At 37.9% G+C, this 21,455-nt stretch overlaps 2 protein-coding genes across 3 annotated transcripts in view; one reads left to right on the top strand and one right to left on the bottom strand.

The window, feature by feature from the left end:
* LOC136838879 (DNA ligase 1-like) overlaps window positions 1-21,455 on the bottom strand; it is a 211,468-nt gene that overhangs the window by 155,362 nt on the left and 34,651 nt on the right. The window lies entirely within an intron of this gene.
* The window catches only part of LOC136838878 (uncharacterized), a 532,018-nt gene continuing 525,373 nt past the window's right edge, over window positions 14,811-21,455 (top strand). The window contains exon 1 of the mRNA XM_067104542.1: window positions 14,811-15,022. The gene's annotated coding sequence lies outside the window, so the exon portion shown is untranslated. The remainder of the gene's footprint in view (window positions 15,023-21,455) is intronic.

Genomic DNA, 21,455 nt, shown 5'->3' on the forward strand with positions numbered 1-21,455 from the left:
ATATATATATATATATATATATATATATATATATATATATATATATATATATATATATATATATATATATATATATATGCTATCTTCGTGCATGCACGTGAGCGGATACATGATCATGTTTGTACAAACGCATTTTCATATCGCTTCCGCAGATATGAACCTCGTTTTTCATCCTCCTTTCCCACTGACTTTTCTTGTTTTCTTCCAGCCTGGGCATGTTAAGGACACTAAGTTTTCCCTTACTAGTCTCCTAAACAGCAAGAAATAAATGATGTAGAAAAGGAGAGGCCGCCATCCCGTGCTGATGGAACGTAGCCCAATGAACCTCGCTCGCAATGCAATCAATTAAATTACATGTTTTTGAAGGGTTTCTTTCTGGTCTCTCTCCCAACCTACTGGAGCTCTGAACAAAAACAGCAGGAATCTTCGTTGATCACAGCGCCAGGCTCTGTCCAATACCTATAGTTGTATCTTGAGCCTTGTAATTATGGCGGGCTTACTATAGTACAGTGTGCTTGTAATAGGCAATGATGATCTGGATCCGCTTATTTCTCTATCATCCTATTCTTTTGCTCACTTCTAAATCTCTCATTTTCGTGATTTCGATAATCTTTAAATTTAATGATACCTATTATTGTCAAAACACGATGCGTATCCTAAACCGGTTCGGAAGTTGTAATATAAATTAATAATGATTACGTCTGACGGTAGGTTTAGCAAATGCCACTTAACCGTCACATCTGATTCAGTGACCCGTAACTAGCGAAAAATAACATTTGAAAATAAAGAAGGGAAGAAAGCTAAAAAAGAGTCTGAAATTGTTCGTGCTTTGCTCACAAGGTGTGTCAGTGAAGTTACACTCGCTGAAGGCAAGCAATCAACACGTTCTCTCTCTCTCTCTCTCTCTCTCTCTCTCTCTCTCTCTCTCTCTCTCTATTGATGTGTTATTTTAAGGTTTATGAAGCAATGCAGAGTAGATCCTCTGATGATAGATCGTTATTTCCTCTTTCGCGCCGGATCTCTAATATTTTTAATTCTGATGTTTTTTAGATTTCTATTCGACTTTGGTAATGAAGCTAATTTTCCTTCTTGCCCTTTATATAGGGTGCTTCTGCGCACTAACTGACGGTAGAGGGGCCACTGTGAATGTGGAGACGGGCATGGTTCTAGCAATCTCATCCAGAAGTGCTGGCCGATAAACTGTAGACTCTACAGTTTCTCGGTCAGCATTTCTGTATGAGATTGCTACAGTGTAGCGTAACGCCTGGCGGAAGACGCTTAAATACGTCAGGAAATGTGTTTGCGGGACATTGGTTAAAGAACTTAAGAAATCCAGGCAGTGATGTACCTTTCACTCAGTGATACCAGTGGAAGAAAGTAACACCGAAGATTCGTGCGACTATAAATCACCACTGAAAATAAAAGAACATTGAAATTAGATACGAAACCAGCGCCCAGCAATACATGATTTCACCTGTTTTCAGGTTTATTTGATCAACGGCAGATTGTGAACGACAGCCAACAAGAAAATGTTGCTAAGGCAACACTAGTAGGAATAATAATTCACTCAATGTTTGTGGAGATGGCAATTAATTACTGACAGTAGATCTGATTTCCTGTTAAAAGTAAAAAAAAAAGCCATGCACAATGTTGTTATGAACCGACCTTGAATAAATAGATAGACCGTTTATGGCTGAGAATTTTCCGACATACATAAAATTTCATGACAGAGATCACAACTAACTTAAAACGAATAATTTCCATTTGATTTAATCACGACTACTGTTGGTTTGTTCTTGTTCGAGTACCGTTCTAGTGGAAACTTAACAATATTAACGATATAGCATCTGAGGCATTCATATATCAGAAAAAAAGCTGGATCCACATTAAGATCCTTGTCCAAAACTTACCAGCTGCTTCTTGGGACATGGCCCAGCCCTCAACAAAATTACAACGAAATCGACTGAAACTTACTGAGATGTCTGGCGGTTAGACAGTGAGGAGCAAATCTGAAAGATCCCTCCGACTTCGTTCGCAATAGAGTAAGGTGCGCTAGCAGAAAATGGCAGCCCGGCGATCCTCTCGCTGGATTGTAAGTCACGCAAGTATTCATGTGTAAGTTTTTTTTTTTATATATTTCAGCATAGCTTGATCCTTCGAGGAATGCGGGAAATTATATTATGTCATATCACCGAGAAGGCAAATATTTGGAGTATTATCTTTGAATAACGACATAAATTTCGAATACAGTTTCAGATACGAATTACGACACACACACACACACAGGTTATCAACACCACTTCACCAGCGACAGACCCGAGATCGATGCCACAGGGGAGGGAGGGGACGGATTAGGATGATTTTTTGAAAAAGCCTTTGTGCCTCTTTGAAGCTCAGCAGAGAATTATTTGCCACACAATTTGTCGATTTTCGTGGGTGGCGCCAGAGAAAGTTTACTGGAGTAGGGCAGGGCTTACTGATGAGACGAAGGGCCTTTGAATCAATTCTATCGAGAATGTTATTATGATAAAAACTAGACATTTTTGCACGAAAGGAATCCACATAGATGCACATATACCTTCACGTTGTATGTACACATCCACGCTTGCTATTTTTGTTATTAGAGTTTTTCAAATCGGAAGAGGTCGAGAAACTGAACATGAGTAGCCTAGTGTACGTCCTTGGCTTCGTGACTGACGAGTTTCCCGGTATGTCAAATCGTGCTGTGGTAGTACCATATTCTACGATATAAGGAAACGCAATGCATATCTGTATGCCTATTTTTTCTTGGAGTAAGAATCAACTCCATGCTCAAGCTTGGCTCTGTCTTGCCTATTTAGAATAAGGAGCTTCGGTCGGAGCCTCGGGACGGTGCATAACGTCCCTAGGTCGGCACTTACCGTCTCACTTATTTTATTATGTTACCGTCATTCTGTGCCAACGCAAAAAGATTTGCACGTGTTTTTTGAATATTGAGATATTTTATCAAATTAACAGAGCTGACACAAGCTGGCATAGTCACAGTTAAAACCTGGAAATTCAACTTCGTCAAGAATTAACATTTCCACCTGACTATCATTGTTATCGAGGCTGTTGTAAAGCCACTCTAATCTAATGAAACAACAGCAAACATTATTCAAATATGTATTCAATCTATGGCCATGGTAATGCCCCGTGAGCCTAATGAAACCTAATTAAGATTCTCCACTTTCAATTCTGAGGCGTAGGGGAAGGGAAGGGTGATCTTTTTAATCGTCGGATATTACCGAGTATCAGAGCAATGTTTCATAAATCGCTAAACGGAGGCATCTCACTGGGTTGCATCAAATAGCAAGAGATTATTGACACTAAACGTAAACATTCCTTGTATCTTTCAGCATCCTGAGGTCAGATTATGAACGAACTAAATATTCAGTTCCTTATCTATATTGTTGAAAAAATGGAGTTAGGTATGATCGAACCAGTCTAAAATCTCCATAAAGGCCAAGCGCGACTCACGTTTCGCACTATGCCAAAAACGCAAGGGCTTCTTGGTGCTAAGCTAGCGTCAAGATGCTAAAAGACACAAAAGAAAAAAAATAATAAATAAAAATGTGTTCGTGTTACACTGACTTAATGGCATGGTAGTACGTGCAGGGTTTCTGGTAACAGTCAAAACTTTTTTCTAGTGATAAAGTTTGTCATTCACTTGTAGATAACATCAAAGTGAGCAGACTTCACATAAATCGCGTGGTTGGAACTCTGTGTATCTGTCAAAACTAATCTCAGTTTCATAATAATAATAATAATAATAATTGAGGCTATCGCATTATGCAACTATGATTACAACCAGGTGCCATTATTAATGTCATTTTAGGAATAAATAGAGGATAGTAGTAAGTGAGAATTCTTTGTTATATTTTAAAAACAAAACAGAGAGAGAGAGAGAGAGAGAGAGAGAGAGAGAGAGAGAGAGAGAGAGAGAGAGAGAGAGAGAGAGAGAACATTCACTATAATTTTTAAAAACAAAGCAATGCTTACTTATTCTTTTCTAAGGGAAGAAACATAAACAACCAGAAATTAGTGGGAACATACACTTACTTATAAATGCTGTTTGTAGAGACATGAATGTAAACACTGTATTTTACTGGTGTATTCTGTTGTACAAACATAAGGTAGAGGTGTTCCAAGTGTCCCTCACTATAATCGCCATTCTGTGTTTTGTATCTTTGTTCTATATTTATATTGTCCAGTGAATGACCTTTAGAGTTTTTTGTCCTATTCTTTATATTATTTGTTTTTTGAAAGAGCAAAGGAAGGAAATTGTGGATTTCAGATATCATATGACACGAATTGTCACTTTACCTATCTTTTATGAGTGATATGAAAAGCTGGAGTTCTCTCTCTCTCTCTCTCTCTCTCTCTCTCTCTCTCTCTCTCTCTCTCTCTCTCTCTCCCCACCTTTTGCAGTAAGTTACTTTGGAGCTGACTATGATTTCCAGAAGATTGTTGTGAGTGGGTGAGAGTGATAGAGAAGTGATTGTTCTGCCATGAGGAAATGGTGGCAGTGAAATCCAAATGATGATGATAATAATAACTGTTTATTAGTTTGCCTGTCTTTGCCCGCAAAAGTCATGGATGGATTTCAACGAAATTTTGTGGGCGTATGTGCCATAGGCGTAAGAATATCTGGTTGCATTTCAAAATGGACCCAGGTCCGGCCAAGGGATCCAAGATGGGTTCGAAATTTTTTTCTCTCTGTCAAGCGTTGGTGAAGGTACGCGTTCCCCGGGGGCTCTGTACTCCGTAAACGTTATCAGTGTAATCAGTATCGAAGACAGACAGAGACGAAAACGCCGGAGAGCGAAACCACAAGCAATTCGGGAGATTAAGAACTCGTCAACACTTCCTTCGGAGCACAGGAGTCTAAAATGAGCCTCTTGTGTTGCCTCTTATCTAAATATAGCGTCACGACTTTAATTTTCAGGTCCTTAATCATGGGAGTTCTCAGGTTAACAACGGCTGTTGCGCTTATCTCGCCGCCATTTTACCTTATTCATGCCTTTGCTCTTTTTTTCTCCTCCCTTCATGTTTTCTTATTCCTTATCGCATTTCCATGTCTTCTACTCTTTGAGCAACAATTGCAGAGCGTCCCATGAATGAAATACCTGAGAGGTAATGGCATGAGATTACCATCGGTAAACACCAGTAGAGAGAGAGAGAGAGAGAGAGAGAGAGAGAGAGAGAGAGAGAGAGAGAACTTACATCCAAACATAACATTTTCTTTAAGGAAGTATGTATAGGGTTATGCTAACATAAACAGAGTACAACAATTTAAGCTGAGGTTGAAAATTCACCTTATGCAAAGGCCAGCAGAAATAGCGAGAACGCCTTCTGCAATCGATTATGGTGGTGCTGTTTCCAACATCTAAGTCTGTCCGTGATGAAATTTTGAGTTACCAGGTGAATGACGAAATTCACTCTTAATTGAGAATGAATGGAATCAAGAGGGAATTTGGTTACTTATTCTGGGCCTGTGCACGAAAGGTATGAGCAAAATGATGAACGTTCTGATTGTGAATTTTTTTCTTTTTAGTTTTCTGGAAAAGAAAACTATTGAGATGTTTTTTTCTGTCAGTCCGCGCTTTTCCTGTCCGCCCTCAGATCTTAAAAACTACTAAGACTAGAGGGCTGCAAATTGATATGTCAATCATCCACCCTCCAATCATCAAACAAACCAAATTGCAGCCCTCTAGCCTAATTAGGTTTTAATTTATTTAGGGTTAAAGTTAGCCATGACCGTGCATCTGGCACCACTATAGGTGCCAACAACACATGCCACCACCGGGCCGTGGCTGTAAGTTTCATGGACCGCGGCTGAGAGTTTCATGGGCCGTGGCTGAGTTTCATACAGCATTATACGCAGTATAGAAAACTTGATTGTGCCAAAGAAACTTCGGGGCAATTTTACTTGTATTTATTTGTTTTTCATAGCAAGTTCAACTCGAAAGTTTTAGACCACCAGAAACTAACTAAAGTTGCTGCAGTACATCTCTGAGCTCTTTTCTCTTCTTTAACCTTGGGATGTGTGACCATATTCAACACCATTGCCGCTTACACCAGACCCTTAATTATTTTGCAAATTTCAGATACTGGAAAACGCTGTGACATTCACCTATTTCTTTTACGCACTCTTTCCTTTCTAATACTTTTTTCACACCTCTGTCCACCCTATCACCGTCCTTTCTCTCCACATGACCGAACCATCTCAAAACACACACACACACACACACACACACACACACACACACACACACATATATATATATATATATATATATATATATATATATATATATATATATATATATATATATATATATATATATATATATATATATATATATATATATATATATATATATATCTTCAATTCACTTTATGAGTAGCCTGCCGAAAGCATTATCACATGGATGTAGGTAAGAAAACCGGCTCTTCTTCACTTTAGACTCCGTCATAGACTACGAATGCCGGTGACTAGCGATTATCAGCCATCGCTTTGGTTCAGAACCCCTTCACTGTATACTAAATTGTGCTGGTTCTTATCCCATCAATTTTGCTGTCTATTAGGCTTTGTTTATCTTTGTGCCATCAATTTTGCTGCAGATGAAAAATGTAACTCATTCCGATGTTTTTCGTTGAGATTATAGTCTCCTGGTTATGTATTACCTTCCAGCTTTTGGCTACCCTCGATCTTTTTTGCCGGTCTGGCCAAAATACGCGGGTTGGGAGCCCCTCTTCCTGTGCACCTGGTCATTCCACCCCGGAACTACATTCTGGAACTACTGCTTGTGCGAAAACGCCTTCTTTCTTATGCTCATTTTGTTGGTTCCAAACTTTCCAGAGCCCTTGCGTCAATTTTCTGGATCCCAAAATGGATTTTCTGAACAGAGCAAGCGGCAATGCTTTACCAGGCATGATGATAGGTTAGTAATGTTTAAGATTAAGTGATTTACGACATATACTGTGGTTGCGATAACAAGGGTCAAACTTATGGAAGACAAATTTCCAAGTCGGGCAGGCATAATAACAGTGTCCCCCCCAACCCGGCAACCCCGCCCTCATCGAATGAACAAGGAACTTTTCCTTGACGCTTTTGTAGCTAAAGCAAAACTTTTGAAACCTGATTTGACATTTCACTTTTCACGTCAGTCCGTGAAGGTATGCATACAGAAATATGCTTACTAAGTGAATGTTTCTCTAAAACTTATCAAGATATTTATTAATTTCAGTTATTCAAGGCAAAAAATGAATTTTGTCTTCGATGACCATAGTCATTACGGCACCAGATTACGCATATAAATCAATCAATTCACGTTCGTCGCTCGGTCTTGTAGAACACATAGTTGTTACATGCTCTAAATAATAAAGACCATTAGTTCATGAGACTATTAATGCTCTCAATAATTATTAAATAGTCGCGTTTACCCGCGTACAGTTTCTTAGCCTGCGGACATTTTACGTCATTGTCACAGTTTTGGTATTATTATTATTATTATTATTATTATTATTATTATTATTATTATTATTATTCCGTTGTTATTTTGTCTTCTTGCGCTATGGCAGCTGTAAAAACGTTTTACTTTTGTGCTATTCACTTGTAATCTTAGTTGATTGAGTGACTGGTTAATTTATCAGCTATTAAATGTAATTACAATTCTTGACCGAAAATATTGTATATATTTTCTAGGATGATTAATATGTCCTAAGAGATAAGTCCTAATTAACGTGTCCTGGCCTCGTTACGTCCCTGTGATGCAACTTCACCAAAAATACTCCCTCATTTTCGAATCCATAAATTAGAATTACATAAAACAAGTAAAAAAGCGCCGAAGTTTCTTCTGCGCAATCGAGTTTTCTGTACAGCTCATAATGCTGTAAGAAACTCTCAGCCACGGTCCATGAAACTCTCGGCCGCGACCCATGAAACTTTCAGCCACGGCCAGGTGGTGGCCTGTGTTACTGGCACCTATAACGGTGCCAGACGCACGATCATGGCTAATTTTAACCTTAAATAAGATAAAAACTACTGAGGCTAGAAGGCTGCAATTTGGCATGTTTGATGATTAGAGTGTGGATGATCAACATACCAATTTGCAGCCCTCTAAGCTACGTAGTTCTTAAGATCTGAGGGCGGACAGAAATATGCGGACGGACAGACAAAGCCATCTCAATAGTTTTCTTTTACAGAAAACTAAAATGGAAAGACTGTCTCGCAGTCATCTGTTGAGGGTAAACTGACAAAAATTCTCTGCTTTATGCTTTATGTGGTGGCCATTACCATACTGGCGGGGTGGAACATAATACACTTGCTTCCATAGACGGGGCATTTCGAATAAGGAGCAGACAAACCCTAAATGCCAATTGCGCTTTAAGTGAATGATATGTTCTACTGTAATGGCCTTGCTTACTTCTCGTTCTTTGCTTCATAGTCAACGAGGCGCTTAAGGTTCCGTTTGGGTTGTAGCATAAACAAAATATGCTTATGTTGCATAATCGATATTATCAAGTATACGTTGCATTGATTCTTTTGTGCGTATTAGTATAAATATTGCTAACGCGAGAGTACACACACAAATGTACAGTCTCGCCTCTATGGTGAGTCCTAAGTTCCATCCGGAAGAAGGAGAGCAATTTAGAGTAGTCTGAGGCAAAATCCGTACTTCTTCTTCTTCTTATTCTCCGTTTTTAACGTGCTTTTTCCCATTTTTATATGGGGTAAGCACGATGCCTTCTTTTGAAGGACTTTGATTTGGCGGTGGGGTAGGCCGTAGCCTCGATCGGCTGCCCTGCCTGACATCGCTTAGGCCCCGGTAGCGAATGTGTACATGTTACCAAATCCCCAGCTCCCTTTCTCCCAGCAGCGAGGAGAACTGGGCGGGTAGGTTGACAGTTCGAGACATGTGAGGTGTCTGTTATGTTTTTAGATGTTGGAGTGGCTTTGTTTATGTGTGTATTAGTCTGTAACACCCATTTGCTTTCAGCAAACCTATCTGTTGATTACAGACGTAATCCCGGGGTGTCTACACGGATAGCAAAGTGTCCGCCTTCTCTGACTGGTCGGCTGCGGGGATTGAACCCTCGCCATAGGCTTCTATGAAGTCTGAGGTTGCTGCTTCTACCAACCGAGCCATCGAGGGTCCTGAGGCAAAATCCGTACAGCATCTATTAATCTAAGCAGTGCATTATGTACCTGGTAGTTAGTCGATTGTGCTGGGTTGCAGCCCGGGTGGAGGACATGAGGCTAGCAATCCCTTCCCGCAATACTTGCTGAAAAGCTACCCACTTGAAGAGGCGGCTCCAGTAGGCCTTAACCTTCCGGATTTTAATAAGAGCTTCCCAATCAGCTCGCTAGTCTCATGTCCTTCTACACTGTGGCTGAAACCAATCACGCAAGACACTGCCAGGTACGTCATTCACTGGTACCACCCGACCATGGGATATATATATATATATATATATATATATATATATATATATATATATATATATATATATATATATTATATATATATGTATGTATGTATGTATGTATGTATGTATGCATGTGTTTGTGCGCGAGTGCTTTTTAACCGTAATATAATTGCACAGATGTAGACTATTTTGAAGTAATTTTTTTGACAAGGTATCCCATCTCGTATCAAAATGAACAAATAAATTCACGAAAAAGACTCAGAATAAACTAATATTTTATTATTGATACTTTACGTCCAATATTCTAGAATAAAGTAAAGATACGAGACTGCTTTCAGGCAGCGACCGTAATATATATTATAAAAAAACTAAGTGATTGCCAGAAGCATCTATTTCAAAAGGAGCAAAACCCCGGTACGTGATGGCAGCCAGGTGAAGAGTTGATTGCATCGCGCGACGAAGAGGAGAGAGAGAGAGAGAGAGAGAGAGAGAGAGAGAGAGAGAGAGAGAGAGAGAACCAGGTGTTTATTCAATGACAAGTCAGTCATATCTGTGGATTATTAAGAGAGAAACCTCCGCCAGAACAGATGCCACTTTCGATGGGAACTGTAAACATTTCAGAGAATTTTTCCGGTGGAGCTGCTTGTACGTGCTTGCGTGTGCGCAAGAGTATTTGTTTCCAGGAGGCGTGCTTGTGCGTGCGCTTCTCAGAGGCGTTAGTAAGTGTGTGAAAGTATGCTTTCGTGTGTAAATAAAGGTTAGGCCATTGAGGTTATACTCACGAAGACCTCGACGAATCTTCGGTTATTTAAAATATTTTAGATCCTCGCCGAACATGTTAAGAATGCTCAAGATGACATTGTGTCAGCAAGCAAGGTTCAACACCAAGATGCTTAATATGTGAGTTTCTAAATAGCTTGTTACATATAAACGTTCGCTGAATGTGTGAACGCTTAGATAAATGCATATGATTTTGTATGACAGCAATTCACATTCACACACACTAAACAAACACACTCACACACACACACACACACCCATAATATATATATGAGAGAGAGAGAGAGAAATTTTGTCAGTAGCTTTGGTCTACCCATTTAAGAGTAGGGATTACTCCGTGGCCCTCCCCTATGTAGACGTTGACATTATTTAAAACAGTTATTTCAAGAAATGACGTTAGAATTGACTCTGGAAATGTATACACCTTACAGCTGAGTCATGTATTGGGGTCCCTGAAATGACCAGTGGCATGGCATCTTTTTCTTAAATAAGTTCGCTGGTTGATTTGTGGTCGTCGAATTGCAGCGAGAGTCTGTGGGTGTGAGAGACAATGCACAAGCAATCTCGGCTAGATTATAGTGTGATGCAGGATGGAGTATAAAGCATCAAACATCAGTTCTAGAACTGGTGGTATCAAAGAGCGAAGCTTTCTGGTTTCAATGAGTGGACGGCGAATTAAGCCCTCCTTGACTTTGTATATATTATGTTGTATTTTATAACATCCGCGCTTCGCCGAATGCTATTGCATTTCACCTCTTTTAGTGTAGCACGAAAGTGAAGGTCATACAAGTATTTTACTTCTTTTGTAAACTTACTTTGCACCCTTCAGGTTGCTCTGCTCGGCTAGGGCTAGTTTGGTAGGATGCTGCGCCGGTGGGCAAGGCCCATAATTGGTCTTTTGGTTATCAGCCACGATGTGAGCATGTTCTTGATATCTATTTGAAAATGATCCCGTAATTCGTGCTGACTGTTTACAAAAATTCTGTCCATATATGTTATCCATGTTAGGAATCAGAAATGACAACTCTGTGGTCCTAGACTTCGGGATTTATAGAATGGAAAATAGAGTTTAGGCCAAAGGCCAAGCACTGGGACCTATGAGGTCATTCAGCGATGGAAAGGAAATTGAGAGTAGGTAGGTTTGAAAGGTGTAACAGGAGAAAAACCTCGCAGTTGCACTATGAAATAATTGTTCGGAGAGGGTGGATAGCAAGATGGAAGAAAGATAATATGAATGGAGGTACAGTAAAAGGAATTAAAGTTTGTGCGATCAGATTTGTCCCCATTAAAAGTCGCTTTGTTTTGTGTGATCAAGGATGAGCTGATTTTCCAGCTCACTTTGAAAATATCTGCAGTTTTTTTGAGTCTGATTTAGTTGAGACACTAGAATCATCCGTAAATAAAGATGAATGAGCGTTGCAGGTTGCTATCAATATCACTTCTCATGATGATGACGAGAGTATATGGAATGTTCTTTGTGGTACAGTTGATATGACTAGTGTTTGGCTTGAAAAGTGCTCCATTAGCTGACACTTGTAACGTTTAGTTTTGAAGGAAAATTGCGCATCAGGCTCCTTTCAGTATCATCGGCTTTTTGATTAATCAGCTAGGAAAACGTAAATTTTCCCCAACAAAACCTCTTTGGTTGGTTTGATGATCATTATCCTTCATGTAGTTTACAATGATTTTCTCCAAGATATCAATAGTGATACAGGCCGGTGCGATTCGGGGAGATGGCTCTAGTGCTGTGCAACTGATGATAGGTTAGAAGATTTTTTTGTGTCCTTATTTCTGCTTCAACATCACTGTTGAATAGTGACCAAGGGCAGCTGCTGAGTGAATTTTGAGTGTCGATTTTCATTTCTGATCATTTCTTCGGTGAAACCGATGTTTTGCGAAAAGGATCTGGAGGCCGTTACCACATAGGTCAAAGCAAGGTCTAGAGATCTAGGCCTTGGGTCAAAGAATAAATGTGACACGTCTGTTTTATAGCTTTGATCTAGAGTTGAATATACACACGATTACCGAACAGATAAATATTCACAATATTTCTTAAGCTGTGATGCATGACTCATTTATTTTGAAGATACCAATTTACGATTTACGATTCTGATGTTTGCTTGCGGATAAAGAAGCAAATTTTGTGTTACTTCCTATAGTCTTTACTACCCTGTATTCCTCAGCCTGGTTTTCAGATTTGTGATTAACTGATGTGTGTCCTTGATGTTCGTTTTTGCGGTATTTCAACGGCCCTCCTTTGTTTTATTTGCCTATTTTCTTTTTCGAAATAAAACCCGATGATCTCCTGAGGTTATGTACATAGTTCGCTGTCTGGGGAATTTTCACACCTATAACTGAAATTGACTAAGAATTGGTCATTTCTTTGTTACTATTTAACGGACTTCAGTGTTCGTCTTGATTTTGTCCTAGTTTGAGAGAGAGAGAGAGAGAGAGAGAGAGAGAGAGAGAGAGAGAGAGAGAGAGAGAGGTTGGGGAGGAATGTATAACTTTCATACTAGGGCAATAAGTAAATAATATCTATTTTTTTATATAATACACAAACACTCGTAGATAAGATTTAACGACAACATTGGCAATAAATAATGATAAAGTACAATGTTAAACGAAAAGATCATAAAAAACTGTGGTGCTTCAATTCTAATGGCAAACCCTGCGATACACTCAGGAAAAGGGCAACCCTTCCTCGTGCTCTAGCTCAAGGCAGCTCAAACTAACAAGATAGAGGTACTTCTGTGGAGTCACGGAACTTAATAAGGAGTTCCAAGTCGAATCACTCCGTCGAGCTTTCAGGCGGTGTCACATTAGCTGGTTTTCTGGCATCTTTTGTCACAATTTTGTCATGAAGTAAAACAAGACACTTGGTGCAAAGTTTGGCGACAAGATGCTGTAAGATAACAGAAAACTTGCTCGTAGGACACAACTTCAGAGTATCGGTGGAATTGACTCCGGTACACGGACTTGATTTTATTTTTTCATGAAAATACTAATCGGTAATATATGCAAATTTTCGGTCAGAGTGAGATGCAATATCGTTCCATCAGACAGTCAAAGTGCTGCATACACACACACACTACAAATACAAATATATATATATATATATATATATATATATATATATATATATATATATATATATACATATACATATATATGTATGTATATATATACATATATATATATATATATATATATATATATATATATATATATATATATATATATATATATATATATATATATATATACACTCGTATTGTGGATGTTAATTTTCCATTGTCTTGTTTTTGATTTTGGTAGTTTTGATTTTTAAGGCAAAGAATTAAAAAAATACAACACAAATTGGAGAATAAATATATTCAGAAGCACATACAGTTTCGGAGCGTCCAGTGTGGGTTCAAATGTCTCCACATTGAAGAGGGAGATTGGTGCTCGGAAACTGTATGTGCTCCTGATTATGTTTGTTCAACAATTTGTTGTTTATTCGAGATTCTAAGGTCGATACTGATATGTTATTATCATCAAGGTAAAGAATGAAAACAGTTAAGATTTTGAAGGACGCTCCTCTGTTGCTTGATTTTATTCTCTTTTTTCCTCACTGTCTCATAATTAGCTGGTCACATTTCCTTAATACAGAGACCATATTCAATGACAAACCAGCGCCCTTAACTAGTCCAGACCCGAAGAAAATAGGAGAAAGAGAGCAGAGGAAATAAGATTTGGACCTTACTCCGAAGGAATCTACTGTGACCCACCCTTGTAAATATTTGATAAATAATAATAATAATAATAATAATAATAATAATAATAATAATAATAATAATAATAATAATAATAATAATAATAATAACATATAGGTAGTTGACTCTCTTTCAAACATGTAGTATTGAAGGTGACAGCTGCATCAGCTGCATTCAGTTTGTATAGAGTTTTCTCTCTCTTTCTGATAACTGATTTTTCAGGGTTACTGCATTCTGCCAGTAACTCTCCGATTTTTGTCATTCTTGGAGCGAAAAGCAGCTGCAAATCTGTAACTGATGGTCTATGCGTCAGAAATAAAACTACTCTGATTTGCAATTTCTTTCCTCTCCAAGAATGACAAACATCGGCGAGTTACGGGCAGAATGCAGTAATCATGAAAAATCAGTTCTCAGAAAGACAGAGAAAACTCTATGTGAACTGAATGCAGCTGATGCAGCTATCGTCTTCAGTACTAATGGTAATAACAATGATAATAATAACTGCTTCTGAAGTCGTGTTTGGTATCAATAACCTTTTATATTCTTTTAATACGGAGGCACTTTACCAGAAGAAAATTATAAGAGTAATTTATTAATTATTAAAATGCTATAATTATAAAACTGACCCACATATCAAAAGTTGAGACGACTATACAGAAGAAAAAAAGTCTGCATCCCGCATCTGATAATATACTAATAAGATAATACTTAACTACCAATGAGCGTTGTAACTAGTAAACAAGAATGTGAGACTACTACTGGAATTCGCACCGCGCTGGCTCCACTGGACACGCCACAAACGCGATACTGTCTCAGTTTCATATTTTTGGGCGGGGAGTGCGTCCATCACTTACAACTTTGGGAGATTCCTGTAATGTGTAGTTTATTCGATGTGTAGTTTATTCGGTGCAGGGTGATGAGTTAATATAATAGGCAGCGTGTTATGTTCACGTGACAAGTGTTTTCCGCCCAGTTAATATTCAGATTCTCTGTAGGAAGAAGGAACGAACCTATGGACCCAAGGAACGTAGGTAAGTCTTGAAATTATGTCTTTAATGGAGGTTCTTGCACCTTGCCAAGGCTTCATTTGTTCAGTTTTTAATGTATTTACTTTCCCTCTCAAAGGCAAAAAATATAGAAATAACAATCACCGGATTTAATTTATGTACTCATTTCCTTTACAAAAGGCCAATGCTTCAGATTTGTTAATCGTTTGTTCTTTAAGCAGTTACATATAAGAGATGAGGTTGTAAGCCACATGCCTTTCAGAGTGGATATTGATCCATGTACTGATCAGACCCATCGTTGATAGACTTATTGTTCAAGTTGAGATGATTATGCACCCCTGAATGAAACAATAATAATTAGGCTCGCATTTTTTCTAGTAAACCCTCCACAAATTCTAGTTTTAATTTTTGTCCCGATGTTAATTTAATTCCAATTTCTCAGTACATTTTAAAACTATATTGTAGAATGTTTTAGTGTGAAATTTCTAAAGGTAAAGTACGACAATTATTTAACGAGTCATCAATTGGAAGATATTGTCACGAGGGCTTAACTTTGTTTACGCAACATTAGTGTTAAATTGTCTGTAAGTACCAACAAGTTCCTTGATGTTAGTCAGCGCCGATGACGTCAATGTGACTAGACTAGCATGTGTTAATCGTGAACTCCGTTCCCACCACTATCTTTGTGTTTCGGCTGTCGGTTTGCTGAAGACTGAGAAGTTAGCCTCGAAAATGGAAAGCTGTGGCCATATAATTACAGATTTTATGAGCTTGATATCACAAGATCGTGATATGCGGAATAATTACGGTAAATAGACTTCAAAAACGTTCGGAAGAAAACAACCGAAAATGTTATAGGCTTTCATGGAGTCCTTATGTCAGGTCCATGCCCCACCATTGTTTTCAACACTTTTTGACTCTTACTGGGTTCTTTAGGAGCAAGAGCCCTTGCCGCCGTAAGGCTACTTTATTCAACATCAAATAGGAAATTGGTTAAGTCGGTACTATTAGCATACTTAAATTGAGGGCTTATGCTGTATGTACTTTCAAAATACTTTTAGATTGTGTTATACATAAACGTATTTTACTAATTACACACGGTGCCAGTTACTCAAAAGGGCCGAAGAGAGAGAACGAATGTTGGTAAATGATGCAAAAATATACCATAGTGCCATTTGTTACATTGTTATTCGTAATTATGGGTTGCCATTTCAGTGCCTCTCACACTAGATTTACCGTTTTTTTAGATTTTTTGGCGCGAAAGCTTGGTACTAAGGGCGGCCTCGCTTTTTGGATAAATATGGCTTAATCAAACGCGTTTTTAAAAAGTCATTAATAATAACTAAATAATGCTTTGAATTTAAATATTCTTTGGTTTTTATTAAACAACTTTAGGTTCTCGATGCCATTTACTTGAATGAATCGTGTACTACCCAACGCCGCTCTTGCATATCACTTAGTACGTAATTATTGAAATGAGATTGATGCCGATCGGTTTTTGTCACTCGTCTAGCTTAAGTATGATTTTAAAGAAAAATCGAAATCATCGACCACTAGGGCCTAGATACAATGACCGTTCTCTAGTAATGTGTATCGTTAATCTTGTTTACGTTTTTATTTAGTTGCTCAGTAGACGAAACCTATTCACAAGGAACAAGCCCACTGGCCATTGACTTGAAATTCAAGCTTCCAAAGAATGTTGGTTTCAACCTTCCACCACAGACCTCACACCGCGGCAGTAACTGATCATGATACGGAACCAGTGATTTTGCACCGCCCGCCCTGGGGGAGATGCGAACTCATGCCATCTGATTGCCATTCCGAGACACTGGCCACTATACCAGCGACCATTTTGACTTTTAATCATGTTGGTAATGTTGTGATGCAAAGCTCAAATGCAGCACCGAAAATACTGGTAATCAATAAGTATCAGCTATTCCAGAGTATCCAGCACTTTTCTGAGGCTCAGTTAAAGTGTTTTGAGATACTGAGATGCCAACGTTTGGTTCATGTGCAACCTTCCTCCAGTATGAGTACTGTGATCAGGCATGGTCTCCTTATTTCATAGGAAATAAAGACATAAGATTTCCCCAGGGAAGCTAAAAACCTGTGGCACATAGAGCTGAATTATTACCATAAGGAATGGGTGCCAAACTGAGGGTATACATATGTAAGTTTTAAAACCTATGATCAGTTACAGTGTACGGTAAAAGTTTGAACACTGTAAAGGCTGCCTGTCTCCTGATTTATGCACTTGACAATTTTTTTCCTTCCACTTATATAGGAGAATTATGGGTGGACTCCACCCAAAACGGGGGTTTTTACTGTGGAGAGAGAGAGAAAAAAACATGAATTGAACCAACAGGAATGGCCTTAAAGCAAAAACCACAAGTTACGAAGTTGTGAAAACATGTTCCATGTCAATAATAATCATTCACAAAACCACAGATGTCACGAGGCCAATTAATGGGGTGAATCCTAACCTTACCTTCCCTAATGTAACCATACTAAAGGTGCTAGGTCTTACCGGACCAGGGAGCCTTGAGCTCCTCAGCTAACCTGACATAAGTGCCACAAATTATATGGTAAATTACAAAGATGCATCCCAACCCCACCTTCTCAAACCTAACCTAACTTAACCTAATGTTCCAGGCCCTGAAGACAAAGCAAAAATTCATTCTCAAGTGACACTGTACTCCAGCCCTAAGCATTGTACACAGCATAGTAGGCAGTACCAGGGCCGTATGTATTTCTGACTTTGATCTCAATACAGGTAGTTTAATAAAGTTATTAATTTATGAATGGTAGGAATTAAGCGAATAATTTATCAGTGAAAGGGATTACGGCACCTCCTGGCGGATTAAAAATGGTTTAATATTTGATACTGCATATATAATTATTAAGGTAGGTACCCTTTGCCACCTGCAGTTCTTGAACGTAAGGCAGCATTGGCAAATGATACTTTTAGACTTGAAACATTGAGTACGAACGTGAAATATTGTTTTTTGGTGTGATTCCAACGAATTTGACATGAATTTCAGCCATAAAAAATTACCACACCATTACACAATCCTTCAAATCTTACAGTATTAGGGCACCACAATGGGAAACCAAGGTTTTTGGGGGGAGGAATACGAAGAGTAGTTAAATGCAAGAATGCATCCTAACCCAACCCAGGGTGCCATATCACCACTTGGGGGAGGGTGCTTTGTCCCACCTTGGCCCTCAAGATGATAATCTGTAAAGACACACTTTACTCTATAGCACCCTATAGAGTAAAGAGTGTCTTTCATGGTGGGCCCTAATCTAACCAAATGCGGGATGTCATGTCCCACCTGACCTGAGGCTTCCTCCTCCCCAATTTAATCTCATCCAGGTGGCCATAAATAGCAAACACCATATACTTGCATACCTCGCTTACTAGTCACCTTTGTCATTGGTATCTTCAAGGAGTGGGCAGCCTTGGTGCCTCAAACAAAAAGGCTTAAGACACTAGATTTCCACTGTGGTTCCCCAATTATTTTTAGGCATAAAGGAGGTTTATCAAGTTAACAAAAATGAATGTATAACTTAGTCAAAATTGCGCACGCTATCTAATAATTATTTTCAGAACCTGTAAACCGCCAAATAGACCATTCCTTCCACAATAGATTTTTTTTTCTTTTGCCCTTTGGTCACTGTACCTAAGTTCATATCTTTCAGTACGCAACATCATTTTTAAAAGTTTTAAAATTTATACTGAATTGACATTAATCAAACATCACAGTTCCATACAAATGAAGCATGAATTCTACGAAACTTACGTCGCCTTACAGACAAAACATAAAGGGAATCATTAGAGGTTAAGCAAAGAAACGTTTGAAACACCATTCCTCTCTGAAAAATAGTAACTTGCATATAAGAACAACAATAACTCATAGGCTGAACAGGACTTTCAAGGGCCCTCTAGAAGACAGCGGCATTTGTACGTCACATTCTACATTTTTTCATCACCTTTGAGCTGTTAATCAGCTCAGTGGTCTGGTTAAACTAGGATATACTCAACTTTGTAACTAGATAATTGAGACGATTTTGTCCAAAGGGGAAATATCTTTGAACTGTCTGAAATAGTCATAAACATCACTTGACGCACTGTCTGGTTACTGGACGAAGTGTCGTATCTTTTTCATAATGACATTTATCATTAACCAATGACAATAATTCTCAAAGGTTTTTGTGAATAGGCCAACTGCATGGTGGTGGTTAATCATCAGTTTCGTCATTTTTCTTCAGTTCGGTTTTGAGAAGAATTCCTCATGGGAGACGGTCATGAGTTAATCGTGATACACCATGGAGGTGTGACCCATTTAAAAACACATGACATATTTTCGGCACCGGGGAACAAGGTTGCAATAGCCAGTCTTCAGCAAAAATACGTAATCGCTACCTAAAAAAATGTCCTGTTTTACACAATAAAACGGCTTAAAAATTGAAGGTTGATGGTCAGCTAAATTACATACGTTTCAGAAATATACAGCATACAACACCAGTTAAACAGAAAAGTGAAGCATGACATACAAGTGCTTCCTTCAAAGTTAAAAACAACGTGCTTAGCAATTTAACGGACAGAAAGTCATTTTTACTCGTAAACAGGCTTTGTCAGTTGGGTTCAACGTCAAGCAAGCGCATATGGTAATAAAAGCAGTTTGTTTAAAGTTTTCCTTATGTTATCCTATAAAGCCACTCTAAATGCCTTTTCTAATACAGAATCGTGGTATTTTAATTTCTTGCTTGAATTTCTAATAACTCGCATGTCGGCAGCATACTGAGCTTTGCATGCACGTAATGTTCTTAAAAACTTTGATCGTGAAAACCGATTTGATTGTTTACTGATGTGGCCACCGGCAGAAATATTGGTAGGGTTCTGTACACAGCAGATATAGCCCATAACTCTTTCTGTGCATTAGGCAATCCAAAAAAGGGCAGGCTACCGACATTTTTCCTTTCCGTAGTGAATTCTACGAATGGGAACAATTAATTTATTTTAACGAAAGTATTTACTGTCCATTTTCTGTCTCTGGTCTCTGGCGTAGAATGACTTCCTTAATTTGTTACATAAAAAAAACCATAAGCAAATTGCTTAAAACTAACGATAAAGGGTAATCCACGGCCATTCCAGCTGTCTGTACATTCGTCTGCATTGTCACTAGCATATTACAGTATACTGTATTTTAAATTTCAATGTGTAATAGTCCTCTTGAACATTATATAAAATACTAACGGCGAAATAGTTTGAAATAAAAAAAAATTAGTGAATAGTTTGTACTGAATGTGTTCTATTCTGCAGCTAAATAATTATCCATACTCAACAAATGTTCAGGGGGAAGTATATAAATAACAAATCTGAGATGTACGCTTGAAAATAAGGATTGTCCGCTGGTGTAGTGGTTAGTGTTGTGACATGACACTCAAATGTCGCTGGTTCGTGTCTCCCCTGGGACGATGAAAACTCGTTGGCTCTGTATCGTGATCAGTTACTGATGCAGTGTGGGGTCTGAGGTGGGAGGTTGGAACCAACATTCTTTGGAAGATTGAATTTCAAGTCAGTGGCCCCTGTGTGCTTGTTCCATGTGAATAGGTTTCACCTGCTGAAATAATAATTGTGACGTATGGTATTATTCCCAATGTATACGGATCCAAGAAAGAATTTCTGCTCTGCGGACTCGAATGCAACTTACTTTTTGCAAAACAGTTTTGAATAGACTTACCGCCAAGTGTCGTTTTGGGATGGTGTTATTTTTCTTTCACAGAATGGAAAAAATTGAAATTAATAAAGAATACTGTTAATGTAAAAGAGTTTTCTGTTTGATGTCTGATATTATCCATTTATCCCGTTCAGATGCCGTAATACGAGTATGCACAAAGTCAGATGAAACTGCCTCTTCACCAATGTATTATGAATAGTGCCCCGTGTAATATGTCGGCAGTTATGTGCGCCTGCCATGCTTCAAATGAAAAACGATGCTGCTCTAGGGATGTCTGCATTGTTCTGAATTACAAAATGACCATGTTTTCGAGAGTTAATAAGTATGTATATACATACATACACATACATATATATATATAAATATATATATATATATATATATATATATATATATATATATATATATATATATATATATATATATATATATATATATATATATATATATATATATATATATATATATATATATATATATATATATATATATGTGTGTGTGTGTGTGTATTGTCTAAACACACAACAACACACACACACACACACACACATATATATATATATATATATATATGTATATATATATATTATATATTATATATATATATATATATATATATATATATATATATATATATATATATATTGTCTAAATATATATATATATAAAACACACACACATATATATATATATATATATATATATATATATAT

This window comes from Macrobrachium rosenbergii, chromosome 5, assembly GCF_040412425.1.
Source record: "Macrobrachium rosenbergii isolate ZJJX-2024 chromosome 5, ASM4041242v1, whole genome shotgun sequence".
Lineage (NCBI taxonomy): Eukaryota > Metazoa > Arthropoda > Malacostraca > Decapoda > Palaemonidae > Macrobrachium > Macrobrachium rosenbergii.